The sequence below is a fragment of the Hylobates moloch genome, unplaced genomic scaffold (assembly GCF_009828535.3).
Source record: "Hylobates moloch isolate HMO894 unplaced genomic scaffold, HMol_V3 SCAFFOLD_2, whole genome shotgun sequence".
Lineage (NCBI taxonomy): Eukaryota > Metazoa > Chordata > Mammalia > Primates > Hylobatidae > Hylobates > Hylobates moloch.
In genome coordinates this window covers 87,374,202-87,391,029 of record NW_026652277.1, presented here as the reverse complement: position 1 = coordinate 87,391,029, position 16,828 = coordinate 87,374,202, and positions in this window count along the sequence as shown.

The following is a 16,828-nucleotide window of genomic DNA, read 5'->3' as shown; positions in this document are numbered from 1 at the left end:
CTGTCTGAACTGTCAGTGAGGCGTTGAAATGTCCCACTATTATTCTGTGGGAATCTAAGTCTCTTTGTAGGTCTTGAAGAGTTCGCTTCATGAATCTGGGAGCTCCTATGTTGGTGTGTACATATTTAGATTAATGAGGTCTTTTTGTTGAATCAGGCCTTCTACCATTACATAATACCATTATATAATATGTGTTATTGCATGGGAAATGGGTGTCTTGAAGACAGAACTGTTGGGTCTTGTTTATTATCCAACTTGCCACTCTGTGTCTTTTAATTTGGGCATTTTAGGCCATCTGCATTCAACGTGAGTATACACATGTATGAATTTGATCCTGTCATCATGTTGTTAGCTGGATATTATGCATACTTATTTGTGTGATTGCTTTATAGTGTCAGTGGTCTGTATACTTATCTGTGTTTTTGTAGTGGCTGGTCCTTTCTTTTCTTTCCATACTTAGCACTCCTTTCAGGACCTTTTGTAAGGCAGGTCTGGTTGTAACAAATTCTGTTAGCATTTGCTTGTCTGAAAAGAATCTTATTTTTCCTTCACTTATGAAGGTTAGTTTGGCAGGGTATGAAATTTTTGCTTAAAAAATTATTTTCTTTAAGAATGCTAAATATTGGCCCCCAATCTCTTCTGGCTTGTAGGGTTTTTGCTGAAAGGTCTACTGTTAGCCTAATGGGGTTTCATTTGTAGGTGACCTGCCCTTTGTCTCTAGCTGGCTTTAACACTTTTTTCTTTTATTTTGACATTGGAGTATCTGATGATTACATGTCTTGAGGGTGATCTTCTTTTGTAGTATCTCACATGGGTTCTCGGCATTTCCTGAGTTTGAGTGTTAGCCTCTTGAGTGATGTTGGAGAAGTTTCCATGGTTGATGTCCTGAAATATGTTTTTCAAGCTGCTTGCTTTCTCCCTATCTTTTTCAGGGACACCAATGAGTTATAGATTTGGTCCCTAGATAATCCCATGTTTCTTGGAGGTTTTGTTCATTCGTTTTAATTCTTTTTTAAAAAAATTTTGGGCTGGGCACGGTGGCTCACGCCTGTAATCCCAGCACTTTGGGAGGCTGAGGCGAGTGGATCACGAAGTCAGGAGATCAAGACTGTCCTGGCTATGGTGAAACCCCATCTCTACTAAAAAAAAAAAAAATACAAAAACTTAGCTGGGCATGGTGGCGGGTGCCTACAGTCCCAGCTGCTTGGGAGGCTGAGGCAGGAGAATGGCGTGAACTGGGTGGAGCTTTCAGTGAGCCAAGATTGCACCGCTGCACTCCAACCTGGGCAATAGAGCGAGACTCTGACTCAAAAAAAAAAAAAAAAGTTGTCTGAGTAATTTCAGAGCCAGTCTTCAAGCTCTGAGATTCTTTCCTAGCGTGCTCTATTGTGCCATTAATACTTGAGATTGCATTACAAAATTCTTGCAATGTGTTTTTCAGATCTATCAGATCAGTTTGGTTCTTTTTTGTAATGACTGTTTTGTCTGTTAGCTCCTGTATTATTTTATTGTAATCTTTACATTCCTTGGATTGGGTTTTGACTTTCTCCTAAATCTCAATGATCTTCATTCCTATCCATATTCTGAATTCTATTTCTGTCATTCAGGCTGGTTAAGAACCCTTGCTGAGGACATAGTACAATCATTTAGAGGAAAGAAAGCATGCTGGCTTTTTGAGTTGACCTAGTTATTGTTCTGGTTCTTTCTCATCTGTGTGAGTTGGTGTTCCTTTAACTGTAGTGTACATTGAGTACAGTGAGTGGACTTCTGGATGTTTTCAAAGGGCCAGGGCCTTGTGCAGGGTCTTTATTTGTAGCTGAATTCTTGCCTTTGATTTCACAGGGGGGTATATTAGAAAACTATTTTTGGTGTTGAAGTTTTGGGCTGCGATCCAGTAGACGGTACTTAAGTGTAATGGCCAGTAGGTACGGTCCTGCTTGGCCAATGGCCCCTCTATATTTCTGCAGGATTGCAGCTGAGCTCCCTCTTAGTTCTCTGAAAGTGTGGTATCCTTGCCCACTTGAGTACTGGCTACAGATCTTGGCTTGGCACTCTTGGGCTGCACACTGCAAAGCTCTGGGGCAAGTTCAGGCTTTATGTTCCTTTCCCAGTTTGGAGGCAGCAGGCTAAGGGACCTTAGCAGTGGCTATGGCAGAGGGTCTTTCACTAGTCTCTTGGGGCTCCACCCCAGAGAGATGCAGAGCTGCTATCAATCAGTGCAGTCACATGGGATGCAGTAGCTGTACACGGGGGTGGCGAGGGTGGTTGAGGGAGTGGGTTCCCAGGTTAGACAGATTGGTCTCTTCTCCTTAGGGGCAAGTGCAGCTTGCTGGAGATGTAGTGAAAGCACTCAGGGTCTTTGTTCCTTCCCTAGTCCAAAGGCAGCAAGGGCAGTACCACTACAGTGGCCATGGCAGAGGGGCTTTTAGTTGCCTCTGGGAGCTCCACCTCAAAGAAACATGGAGCTGCTGCTACTGGTAATGTTCAGCCAGGGCTTAAGGTGGTTGCACTGCTGGCCTGATCTGAGGACTTCATGTGCTGAGGAGTTGGAGGGTTGAAGGCTCATAGGGAGGAGAAACTGGGCTCCTCTCCATATAGTGACTGGTGCATTGGAAGCCCAGGTGAAGCATTCGGGCTCTTTCTTTCTTTACCAAACCGAAGGCAGCAAGGGCAAAACCACTGCTATGGCAGTAATAGAAGAGCTGTGGGTTGTCTCCACAGGCAAACTGAGAGCACCATCAGTAGGTATTCTCAGTTGTGGTTGGGGTGGCTGATCTGTGGTCCTGAGTCAGGTCCCCTGTTGGTGAAGAATGGGGCATGGGAGAGGCTCACAGGGAAGGGGGACTGGACTTCTTCCCATATGGGGGCTGTGGTGTGCCAGAAGTACCAGTGTAGGACTAGGCTCTTTGTTCCTTCCTCAGCCCCAGAGGGGTTAGGGTGGCACTGCTGTAGGTGCAATGGTGGAGAGGTTGCGGGTCGACTCTGGGATTTCCTCCTCAGAGAAACGCAGAGCTGCCTCCTTCTGGTATCCAGGTGGGCTAGGGTAGTTGTGCTGGAGTCCCAGGTCTGGAGGCCCCACCCAATGAGGAGAAGTGCAATAGGAACCCACGTGAACAGTCTGACCACATTTCTGTGGGGTGGCTGCACTGTTGTAGGGATCCAGGCCAGTCCCTAATCACCAAGCACCCTCCAGAGCCTGAGGGTAAGAGTGGCAAGAGATGGAGGACAGCCAAGATGGTGGCCTGCCTTTCCCTCTGAGAGCTCCTTCCCAGGGAAACTCAGAACTGCTACCAGCTGGAGAGCCCCTCTGTAGGGTAGCTGGAGTCCCAGGTCAGTAGGTTCTGCCCAGTGAGGAAAAACGGGATCAGGGACCTGCCTCTGGCTGCTTTTCCGCAGGGCAGCTGCACTGTACTGGGGATCCACCTCTGTCCCTAGTAACCACCCACTCTGTAGAACGTGAAGGCAACAGCAGGGAGGGCTGTGAGACACCCAAGATGGTGGCCTGCTTCTCCTGGGAGCTCCATCTTGGGGAAATGTAGAGCTTCTCCCAGCCCAAGGGGGTGGGGTGAGAGCGGGGGCGGGGTAGCTTTAGTTCTAGACCAGCGGACCTTATCCTGCAAGGTGCAGTGGAAGCGAGGCATACAATCCGTTGCTGCTCAGCTTCTTGGACTTGGCCCCTTTTCTGGAGGCATGTGAAGGAGGCTGACTTCTTAGTTGCTGCAGCTGCAGCCACCAATGCCCACATTTGCTTTATCCATTCATCTGTTGATAAACATTTAGGTTGATCCCATACATTTGCTCTTGTGTGTAGTGCTACAACAAACATGTGAGTGCAGATATCCCGTTGATATATTGATTTATTTTTCTTTTTGGTAGATACTCAGTAGGGGGGTTGCTGTATCAAATGGTAATTCCATTTTTAGTTCTTTAAGAAATATCCATACTGTTTTCCATACTAGCTGTACTAGTTTACATTTTCACCAACAGTATATGAGTACCCCTTTCCTGCATCCTTGCCAGCATCTGTTATTTTTTGCCTTTTTAATATAGTCATTCTAACTGGTATAAGATAATATCTAATTGTGGTTTTGAGTTGCATGTCTCTGTTGATTAGTAGTGTTGAGTATTTTTTCATATACTTGTTTGCCATTTTTATGTCTTATTTTAGAAATGTCTATTCATGACCTTTGCCCATTTTTAATGGGATTATTTGTGTGTATTTTCCTTCCTGTTGAGTTCCTAGTACAGTCTAGATATTAGTTCTCTGTCATATAAGCAGTTTGAAAATACTCTTTCCCATTCAAGAGGTTTGTCTGTTCACTCTGTTCAGTATTTCTTTTGCTGTGCAGAAGCTTTTTGGTTTATCTGAGCTTTATTTGGCTATTTTTGTTTTTGATACCTGTGCTTTCAATCTTAGTCATAAATTCTTTGCCTAAATCAATGTGATACCTCCAGCTTTGTTCTTTTTGCCTAGGATTGCTTTGGCTATTTGGGCTCTTTTTGGTTCCATATGAATTTTAGGATTATTTTTTCGGTTGGAAATGATTCTGGTATTTTGATAGGGATTGCTTTGAGTTTGTGGATTGCTTTGGGCAATATGATTATTTTACTGACATTAATTCTTCTGATAGATGAGCATGAAATGTTTTCTTCCATTTGTGTCAGTTTCAATTTCTTTTATCAGTGTTTCGTAATTTTCCTTGTAGAGATCTGTAACACCCTTTGTGAAATTTATTTCTAGCTGTTTTTTCTTGTAGTTATTATAAGTGGGATTGCTTTCTTGAGGTCTTTCTTGCCTAGATCATTGTTAATATATAGAAATGCTACTGATTTTTGTATGTTGATCTTGTATCCTGCAACTTTCCTGAATTCATTGATCACATATAGGAGTTTTCTGGTGGAGTCCTTCGTTTGTTCTAGATATAAGATATATGATCTTATATGATATCATCAAAAAAGAAGAGCAATTTGACTTCTTTTCAAATTTGGTTGCCTTTGTGAACCCCAAAACTCTGAGACAGATTTCAGTTCATTTAGACAGTTTATTTTGTCAAGGTTGAGGATGCATGCCAGTGACACAGCCTCAGGAGGTCCTAATGGCATGTGCCCAAAGTGGTCAGAGCACAGTTTGGTTTTATACATTCTAGGGAGACATGAGACATCAATCAACATATGCAAGATGAACATTGGTTAGGTCTGGAAAGGTGGGACAGCTCAAAGCAAAGGTGGGAAGACTGAAAGTGAGGGGGAGTGTCTTCCAGGTCAGAGATAGATAACAGACAAATGGTTGCATTCTTTTGAGTTTCTGATTGGCCTCTCCAAAGGAGGCAATCAGATATGCATTTATCTCAGTGAGCAGAGGGGTGACTGAATAGAATGGGAGGCAGATTGGCTCTAAGCAGTTTCCAACTTGACTTTTCCCTTTAGCGTAGTGATTTGGGGGCCCCAATATTTATTTTCCTTTCACACTTTTTATTTCTTTCTCTTGTCTCATGGCTCTGGCTAGGACTTCCAGTACTATGTTGAATAAGTGGGGTGAAAGGGGGTATCCTTGTCTTGTTCCTGTTCTTAGAGAAAAGGCTTTCAACTTTTCCCCATTCATTATGGTGTTAGCCGTGGGTTTGTCATATATGACTGTTATTATTTTGAGGTATGGTAACTTCTATGCCTAGTTTGTTGAGTTTTTATCATGAAGGGATGCTAATTTTATCAAATGCTTTTTCTGCATCTATTGAGATGATCATGTGGTTTTTGTTCTTAATTCTATTGATGTATAAGACTTACTGATTTGCGTATATGGAACCATCCTTGCATCCCTAGAATAAAACCCACTTGCCACTGGATTCAGTTTGCTAGTATTTTGCTGAGGATTTTCATATCTGCATTAATCGGGGATATTGGCTTGTAGTCTTTGTGGTTGTACCATTGTATGGTTTTAGTATCAGGGTTATGATGGCCTCCTAAAATGAGTTCAGGAGAATTATCTCCTTTTTAAATTATTTTTTGATATGGTTTTAGGAGGGTTGCCATTGGCTCTTCTTTATGTATTTGGTAGAATTTGGTTGTGAATCCATCTGGGCCTGGGCTTTTCTTTTTTGGGAGGTTTTTCTCACTGATTCAATTTTGCTACTTGTTATTGATCTATGCAGATGTTCTATTTCTTCCTAATTCAATCTTTGCAGGTTATATGTTTCTGTAAACTTATCCATTTTCTCTGGATTTTTCAGTTTGTCAGCATATAGTTGTTTCCTAATAGTCTCTGATAATCATTCATCATTCTGTGGTATCAGTTGTAATGTCCCCTTTTTCGTTTCTGATTTTGTTTATTTGGATCTTCTCTCTTTTTCTTAGTCCAGCTTGAGGTTTATCAATTTTGTTTATCTTTTTGAGAAACCAACTTTCCGTTCCATTCATGTTTTATATAGAGTTTTTTGGATTTTTTTTGAGACGGAGTTTTGCTCTTGTTGCCCAGGTTGGAGTGCAATGGCATGATCTTGGCTCACCACAACCTCTGCCTCCCAGGTTCAAATGATTCTCCTGCCTCAGCCTCCCGAGTAGCTGAGATTACAGGCATGCACCACAAGGCCTGGCTAATTTTTGTATTTTTAGTAGAGAGGGGATTTCACTGTGTTGGTCAGGTTGATCTCGAACTCCTCACCTCAGTTGATCCACCCACCTCGGCCTCCCAAAGTGTTATATTTAACATATATTTCTAGGTGTTGTTAGAATTAACAACAATTAGAAAATAATTGGATTTTTTTCTACTTTTTTAATGTAAGCATTTATTGCTATAAACTTCTCTCTTAGCAATGCTTTTGCTGTATCCCATAGGTTTTGTTACATTGTGTCTTCATTTCCATTTGTTTCAAGAAATTTTTTATTTCTATCTTAATTTCTTCATTGACTCAGTGGTCATTCAGGTGCATATTACTTAATTTCTGTGTATTTGCATAGCTTCCTAAGTTCCTCTTGGTATTGATTTCTAGTTTTATTCCATTATGGTCAGAAAAGATGCTGGATACTATTTCCATTTTTAAAAATTTGTTGAGAGAAATTTTTGAACCTCCAAGTGGCTTGCTTGGATGTTGGTAGTTGAAGCAGTAGACCTGGTGGGTGGGTGAGGTAGGACCCTAGGCAGCCTGTGTGTCATGGGCAATGGCAGTAGCAGTGACAAGACAATTTCTTGGGTCCTGAGCAGCGTGTTTTGATGTTGACAGTGGCTGTGGTGGGTTGGGTATGCCAGTCTCCAGGCTCAGAGGTGGTGCTTGCAGGTAGGTGCCAGCTGAGTTAGTAGTAGTTGGGAATGTAGACCCAACTTCGGGTACCCAGAAGGAATGCTCAAGTGGTGGCTTGGGTTAGATTATCCAAGACCCTGGATTATGTGCTGTGTCTCAGAGGGAAATGTGCAGCCCGTCTTGACTTACTTGTGTTCAGGCTTCTCAATGGTGAGAGCACACACTAGCCATGATGTGTGGGAGAGAGTTGATTCTGAGGCTCCAGGCAGAGACCTAGGGTGATGGGCAATAGGAGCAGCGCTGAGGCCATACCATTGGGGTGAGGCTTGCCTCAGTGTCCATAGCCTGGGCCAGTAGTGGGGGAATGCATATCCCTCTCTTGCCCCAGTTCTGGTGGGGTTCTCCCCAAATCCCTGCTATAGGAGCCCTCTTCCTGCTTTACAACTAAGTCGCAGCAGCATCTTGTGCCCCACTTGTGTCCCAGTTTCAGTCCTGCCAATGCTTGCTTCCTAGCACTGGCAGCTGCAGCCCATGTCCCACTTGATTCTCAGCTTCTGCTGAGAAGTCTGTTCACAGCTCATCCCGCAGTCCCAGCAGCGACAGCCTGTGTTATTCTAATGCCTCTGTCCCCAGGACAACAGCCACAGAACATGAGTTTTCCTAATGCTGGGCCCTAGGGCAAAGGCTGTGACTGAAAATGGCTCCTTGCTGTAGCTGCCTGGGTCTCAGAAGGGGTATGGGATCCAGCAGGAGCTTCCCTCCTGGAGAAGTGCCATCTCATGGTCTCCTGGTAGCTCCCTATATTAGTTTCAGATCTCGGGAGGGTGGAGGGGCTATTCTGTGGTCAGGATTACACAATTCCACAGTGGGAATGTGGAATGCTGGAAGTCTTATCCCAAGGTTGGGAAGTCACTCTGGCTCCCAGATGATCCTGGCCAAGCAGACTGTCTCTTTTTCTTCTCCTTCCTTGCTTTTGGTGTTTCCTGTCACTTTTCTGTTAAATTCCAGTGTTCTCTCTTGGATAATTATTCAAAGTGTAACTGTCTGTACACTATTCTGGTTCTTCTAAGTGGAGCAGGTGAGCATAAAATACTTCTAGGCTGCTATCTTGAAGCTGAGATTCTAATTTTTTAAGGTCATAAAGTTTATTTAAGCCCTATGTAATTTTAGCATTAAAGTCATAAGTAGCAATCTATTAAAAGGCAAAGGGCATTTGCTATTTTTATAACTACATTGCAGTATTCTTATAATATTTTATGTAATATTTTCAATAGCTAAATTTCAATAGGATTTATTATGCCAGTTTAGTTAAGTTCTTAGAGACTTTTACCTATATACAGTAATTATGCAAATTAATATTGCTTTGAGAATTGACCACTAACATTGATCACATGCAGTAATCAGTCATATAATGGGTACAGAATAATTTGTCCGTTTGAGTTTCAGCTGACTTATCAAGGCACTTGATGTAATTTAATCCTTGTCAGCTGTATATATAACAGGGGCTGCTTTAAAGTAAGAAAATTTTAAAAGTGCTGCAGTTTTAATGCTCATCTTATTACCTAAGCAAGTGTTCTTGCTGGTATTCCAATTGGAGTCTAACTTTTTTCTACTTTAAGACAAGGTTATTGAGGACTATGAGTAAGTGAAAATTAAGCTTATTATCCACACGGCCTCAAAGTTGTCCTTAGAAGGCGGATCATGACTATCTTAGTCTATTCATTCTCTTGGGGTGCTCAGGCTTGTCTGGCCAGGACATGGTCTGATGGGTTGGAGGGAGAAGTCCTCATCTAAAACTGTGGAAGATGACAAATAAATCACTCGGGTTCACTGGTCCCAAGTAACAAAGTGAACCAGGACTAAATTAAGCCAAAAAGAAGTTTCTCGTAAGGCTGGAGAACCAGGCTTAATGGACTGCATTTATTGGGTGCTTAATAGGTGAAAAGAGCTGTTCTCAGTACTTGAATTGTCTCATTAAGTCTTTACTATAAGCCTAAGATGTGTTTTATTGTTCTTGTTTACAGCTAAAGAAATGGAGGTATGGAGAATTAAGTAAATTGTTCAAGGTTACACAGCGAGTGCAGTACAGGCCCCAGGACAGGAACCAGGCTGCCCTGGGTGACTGTGCATAACTGCAATACTGTTTTGCCCGGGAGGAGCAGCTGGATCAAGAGCACACCAGACATTTTTAAATCTGTGGAGCTCTCTGTCCAAGATTCAAACCTCACAAAAGACATCTGTTGATGTGACTTGGGTCTTAGCTGATCAGTGCAAGGGACTTTGAAAGGATTCCTATAATAATATGCACAATGAGAGATGAACAATTTCCCAAAAGGAAATGGCAATGCTGTTAGGAAGGAGAATGGGTGATGCATGTTTTAGTCCTTTTAGTGCAATAACAAAATACAATAAATTAGGTAGCCTTATAAACAACAGAAATATATTTGGAGGCTGGGAAATTCAAGATGAAGGCAGATTTGTTGTCTGGTTAAAGTCTATTTTCTGATTTATTTATGTCACATTCTTATGCTGTCCTCACATAGTGGAAGAAGTGACTGAGCTCCCTTGGACCTCTTTTGTAAGGTACTAATCTCATTCATGAGGGCTCTCTGCCCTTGCACCGTAATCACCTCCCAGAAGCCCTATCACCTAATACCGTCACCTTAGGGGGTTAGGATTTCAACATATGAATTTTGAGAGAACAAAAATATTCAGGCCATAACACTGGGTAATCCTCTAGAAATCAAATCCCTTCTACACTAGAGGACTAATTAAACTAAAAATCAAGTCTTATCTCTTGCAATAAGGAAGAGTCAAGAAGGTTATCAGCACCAAGGAACTAAGAGAGGAGAAAGAAAGATTTTTTTTTGTCCTAAGGAAGATGTAAACAAGCATGAGATGAAGAGGATAAAGAGTTTCCTAAAACATCAGACTGTAGCCTACTTTTATAATACATGCTTAGTTTATAAGCTACCAAAAAAATTGAGGGGAACTGAACCCACACTGTAAATTAGAATGGTACAGAGTTTACTCCCCATTTAATTTAAAAACATAACCAACTATAAACCATATAGAAGAGTATTCAAATAGTGATAAATTTACATTCTTCCCTAGTTAAGAAAGTGTTGAAACCCTTAATAAGGCATATCTTGTTCCTCCCTAGTTTAAGTGCTGTGTTGCTCACGTGGACATACTTGCTTATATCCTGTACCATCTTTTCTTTACAGAGGCTGAAATAAGAATGGATCTTACTTAGATACATCTATAAAAAAATGGTCACCCTGCTCTTGGAGTTCAGCAGTGGGCAGATCAGGTAAACCTTCCTTCTTCTCTTAACAAGGCTTCATGATGTTTGGTGTGTACCATGCCATTCATTAACAAAGGCCCGGAGAAAGCTTCGAAAATGGTGTGTGATCTAGCTGCTGTATCTGTTGATTCTTTCAATTCAATATCTTAAAGTTGCCAAGGGGAACTTCAATGTGAAGATGAGAAAAGAGATGAGAGTAGACAAGCTGAGAAAGGCCAAAAGGGGGCAGGGGATACAGGGAACACTGGCTAGACAATTTTCATGAAATTCTCATCTGATGAATGACTGGTTCCCTCTAAAAGAGAAATTTGCTTATAAGGTGTACTTGTAATCAATTCTTTATGTTTAACCAAAATGTTTGATAAATTTTGTTTATAATTTTATACATTGTAAAATTATAGGTTATCTTATACAAAATTCTTTTTTGCTTATTTTTATCCTAATTTTAAGAATCCTAAGGGTAATTTTTGTTTAAAAATATTATAGGAGGGTCATTTATTATTATATTCTAACATAACAATTGTGTTATTTACTATAATGTTTATAGATTTGAATAGCTAATAGTTAGATTTTCTAAATTAAAAGAAAAATGTAATGCGATTTTCTGATTCTGGGCGTACTTTGCTAATTATATATAAGTTTACTTGTTAGCTTTGGCATAGACCCACTAACTTTTGTTGTACTTGACTGAAGTTCCTTTGTAACAGGTAAAAAGGAAAGCAGGTTATGAGTGAATGCCATGATTTCTCTGCAGTGCGGTTCACTTGTTTAAATAAATTACTTTTTAAAGTGGTTTTGTTTATATGGACCTTGTTTGAGATAGAATATAGAGTGGCTTACTTGGGTATGATTCAATTTAAATTCAGTCTACTATATTGCAAACAGCTCTGATTTTTCATTATTTTCTAAATTAATTTATGGAGACACTATATGTTTGGGCATGGTAATCATAACATTTTGACAAAATAGTCTAACATCTTAATATCGATTGTGGGTAGTATTAGCTCTTTCATCCAGTTGAAAGAAACAAGATAAATCAAAAAGATGAACAAGGAAGGTGGGTAACAGCTGGGATTGCGCGTGGAGGGCAAAACACGAAGGGACAGCAAAGCCATGGGCTGATACAGGAGGAGATGCAGAATTGATTCTTAATGTCCTATCTGGAAATGATTTTTGAAAATAAAATGAAATAAATTATGATGCTACCTTAGAATTCTTAGAAGAATAGGAAAGTTCTCTTTCTCATTCAGTAATGACTGAATGAATGAGCTACTGCCATACTTTCCCCTTCTCAAACTTGAATAAAACCTACAGCTTCTATCTACACTTACTGTAATTTTACTTTATCTTCACTTTTCCCCTGAAATTGCTCCTGTCAAGGTCAGTAATTAGCTTCTTTTCATTAATAAATCCATCTGGATATTTAGCTTCGGCCTATTAGCTTCTCTATTACATTTGATTCTATTGGTTTCTGTGTGTTTTTAAAAGCACTTAAAAAATAAAAATTTGTTTTTTTGTTTAAAAAGATTTTTTTGTTTTTGTTTTTGTTTTTTTATTATAATTTAGGTTTTAGGGTACATGTGCACAATGTGCAGGTTTGTTACATATGTATCCATGTGCCATGTTGATTTCCTGTACCCATTAACTTGTCATTTAGCATTAGGTATATCTCCTAATGCTGTCCCTCCCACCTCCCCCCACCCCACAACAGTCCCCGGAGTGTGATGTTCCCCTTCCTGTGTCCATGAGTTCTCATTGTTCAATTCCCACCTATGAGTGAGAACATGCAGTGTTTGGTTTTTTGTCCTTGCGATAGTTTACTGAGAATGATGTTTTCCAGTTTCATCCATGTCCCTACAAAGGACACGAACTCATCATTTTTTATGGCTGCATAGTATTCCATGGTGTATATGTGCCACATTTTCTTAATCCAGTCTATCGTTGTTGGACATTTGGGTTGGTTCCAAGTCTTTGCTATTGTGAATAGTGCCGCAATAAACATACGTGTGCATGTGTCTTTATAGCAGCATGATTTACAGTCCTTTGGGTATATTAAAAATATTTCATACAAAAAAAAGTCATATATACCAAAGGCATCATAGTAAAAAATCATCATCATAATAACAGTCCTGGTCACCACCCAGCAGTACCCTTCTCCATAACTCTCTAGATGCAAACAACTTCTACCCTTTTAGATGTTTCCTTGGTACATACGTTGTAATTGTAAGTAGTTTTCTTATTCTACAACATAAAAACTTAACTTTAGACTTTAATTTAAATTTTTTGTTCCATGAGTATTTTAGTTTATACCTTCTCTTCCTCTAACCATTGCATCACAATATAATTATACGTAAAATTTTGGATAGCATATTTAGTAGCTTCACTGTTATGTGATAATTTAAATAGTTTATTTCTATTCCAAATAGCGTCTATAATTTTGTTTTTTTCTTATATGAGTTTATTAATAATGCCTCATTTTTTATTTTCTAATAGTTATTAGAATAACTATTTGTAGTAGTATCATTTTTGTAAAATATTTTCCAATACGGTTTTCTATTTGGACAAGTCTGCTAAATAATTTATCAGTTCAATCACTTTTTTTTCCTAGAGACATCTTCCTGGAACTCTCCGATCTCTTCTTCTATTCAGACCCACCAACTCTTTTGGCAGTGGTATAGCATTTGTCTTGGAAATTCTTGCCTTTCTCCCCCTTTGTTAGTCTTTCTTATTCTTGATTTACTCTTTTCTTGGTGGCAATGTTTTTCTAGTAGTTTCCTGAAAACAAATGGGCCCATGACAAGCAAATATATAAGGATTTGCCTATTGAAAAAGTTTTTATTTTATATATTACCTTTACTAGTTAGTTGAAATAAGGGAAGAAATCAATACTGAATCTCATTTTCACTCAGAATTTTGAAAGCATGGCTTCATCGTTTTCTGGCTTCTAATATGGCTTTTGAGAAGATGAGATTGGCATCTTTTATTTTTTCTATGTGACTTTAGTCCTCTCTTGGGAAGATTTGAAGGCTTCCTTTTTATTATTTTATTTTGAATTTTTATGATAATGTGTCTCAATACAGTTATTTAGTGTAGGTTTAATTTTTTTCTTTCCAATTATTTGGGCACTTGGGTAGTCATTTTCTTACAGCTTAGAGGTTCCCAAGTTGTAGAAAATATAATTTTCTTATTTTTTCAGTGATTCCCTTTATTTTCATATCCACTTTCTTATTCTCAAATTTCTATTGGTTTAATATTTTGCATTCTGGATTGATACTATCCTTTTTCCCCCTATTTTTATCTTTATTTTTCTCTTATGTTTTGGAGGATTTCCTCTCATATATTCCAAACCCTCCATGGAATCATCTTTTTAGTTATTAGTTATCAGAGTTTTTGAATAGATCTTTTTCTCTGAATGTCCACGTGTCTTAGCAGTGTACCTGCAGCACTTAGAGATTTGATCCCAACCTCATTTCCTGTCACATCTCTTCAAGCACACAATTATCTGTGTGTATAGAAACTTAAGTCAGTCTCCTGAACATGCCATGATGTCTCATAACTTTGTGACTTTGTGTATGAGGACTAGCTTTTGGAAACACTCTTTGGCCGTCTTGTGGTTGAGCCTTCCCTTGTATCTTGCTCACATTATATTTCTTTCTTTGTGTTTGTCATTGACTATTTTAATACTTTTGTGGTTGTTGTTTTTGCCTTCTCCATTAGATTATGAGTTTCTTATGGACAGAAACTGAGCTCCATTTGTCACTGTATCCAACATGGCTTGCTAGTTTTTATCACATAATAGATGGTCAATACATATGTGTAATATTGTTTACTGATTCCACAAGACACATGTACAAATTAAACTCATGCCATTAAAGTTTTACTTCATATACAGTCAGCTCTTTTGTGATCCAAATAGTATGGTTTATCACTTTCAGGGAATTAATAATATATCATTTGGAAAATAATAAACACAGAATAAAAATAATTTGTGAGACAGTAGCCATTTAACATAATTTGTGAAAAAACCATAAACACTGAATAATATAAATAAAAAATAGATTTTTTTGCTTTTATAGGACATCTATGGCTCATGTCAGATGATTGCTGAAACAGCAGTTCATCCACAATCTCACCTCTCATATTAAATTAGATAAACCTACTCTATTATTAATATTGAAAGAATTTAACTGATAGAGACACTACTATATTTGAATAACCCACTTTTTTTCCTTCGCTTGATGTCTAGATCCTATATTGGATAACATTAAGCATTAAACAATGCAAAGTATAAATGAAATAAAAAGGGAGGCTGTAAAAATTAAGATTATAATGTGGGACACACAAAAGAGCTGTTTCGATCCATGATATATTTTAAAAAGATTAATGTCATTTTCCAGAGACAAAGTGCAAAAGAACTACTCTAAAATGTGATTTGGAGCTTGAATTTCTCTGAGTTCTTTTGTTATAGCTTGTAATTTTTTTTTTTTTTTGACAGAATCTCACTCTGTCACCCAGGCTAGAGTACAGTGGCGTGATCTTGGCTTACTGCAACCTTTGCCTCCCAGGTTCATGCCATTCTCCTGCCCCAGCCTCCCGAAGTTTTTTAAATTTTAATTATTAAATGTTACTTTTAAGAGCAGTTTTAGATTCACAGCAAAATTGAACAGATAGTACAGAGAGTTAGAGAGTTCCTGTATATCCGGATCCCTATGTCCTCTATAAACAAAAATAGTTTTATTTCTTCCTTACCGATATGTAGACTTTTTATTTCTTCTTCTTGTTTGATTGCATTAGCCAGGACTTCCAGTACGGTGTTGAAAACCAGTAGTGTGAGGAGACATCCTTGGCTTGTTCTTCGTCTTGGCGAGAAAGCTTGAAATCTCTCACCATTAAGTATGATGCTAGCTCTACATCTTTTGTAGATATTCTTTATCAAGTTGAAGATGTTCCCCACCATTCCTAGTTTGCTGAGAACTTCTATCATGAATGGGTGTTGGATTTTGTTAAATGCTTTTTTCTACATCTATTCATATAACCATGTGAATTATTTTCCTTAGGCTATTGATATGATGGATTACATTTGTTGTTTTTTAAAAATACGTATTTATAACACTGACTGATTTTTGAATGTTGAACCAGGCTTGCATACCCGGAGTAAATCTCACTTGGTCACAACACAGAATTCTTTATATATATACACATTGTTGGATTCCATTTGCTAACATTTTGTTGATAATTTTTGCATCTATGTTCATGAGAGAAATTGGTCTGTAGCCTTCTTTTCTTGTAGGTTCTTTTTGTGGTTTAGATATTCTGGTAGTGCTTGCCTTATAGAATGAGTTAGGAAGTATTATTCCCTCTGCTTCTATATTCTGAAAGAGAATGTAGAGAATTGGTATAAAAAGTCTTTCTTCAAGGTTTGGTTGAATTCATTAGGGAATTTATCTGAGCCTGGGTACTCAATTTTAAAAGGTTATTAATTTTTTATTCAATTTCTTTAATAGATATTGTTTGCTATATTCTGAATGTTTGTGTCCCCCAACCCCAGATTTATATGCTGAAATCCTGACTCCCAAGGTGTTAATATTAGGATATGTGGTCTTTGGAAAGTGACTGGGCCATAATGGCAAAACCCTTTTTAATAGAGTTGGTGCTCTTACGAAAGTGACTTCAGAGAGATCCTTTGCCCCTTTTGCCATGTGAAATTACAGTGAGAAGGTGGCCATCTAGACCCTCATCACATACCAAATCTGCTGGCACTTTGATCTTAGACTTTCCAGCCTCCAGAACTGTGAGAATTTTTATTTGGAAGCCACTCAATCTGTGGTGTTTTGTTACAGAAGCTAGAACAGACTAAGACATAGGACAATTCAGATCTTGTATAAATTTTGGAAGACTGTATCTATCAAGAATTTGATCCATTTAATGTAGGTTATCAAATGGGTAGACATAGAGTTGCTTATGCTGTTCTTTTATTATCATTTTAATGTCCACGGGATCTGTATTGATGTTGCCCTTTTCACTTCTGGTATTAGTGTTTTAGTTTTCTCTCTTGCTGTTTTAGTTAGCCTGGCTAGAGACCTATCAGTTTTATTAATCTTTTCAAAGATCCATCTTTTGGTTTCTTTGATTTTTCTCTATTGATTTTCTGGGTTTTTTTCAGTTTAATTGATATATGTTCTAATTTTTATTATTTCTTTTCTCCTTCTTTGAATTTAATTTGCTCTTCTTCAACTAGATTTTTAAAGTAGAAGCTTAGGTATTTGATTTTAGATATTTCTTCTTT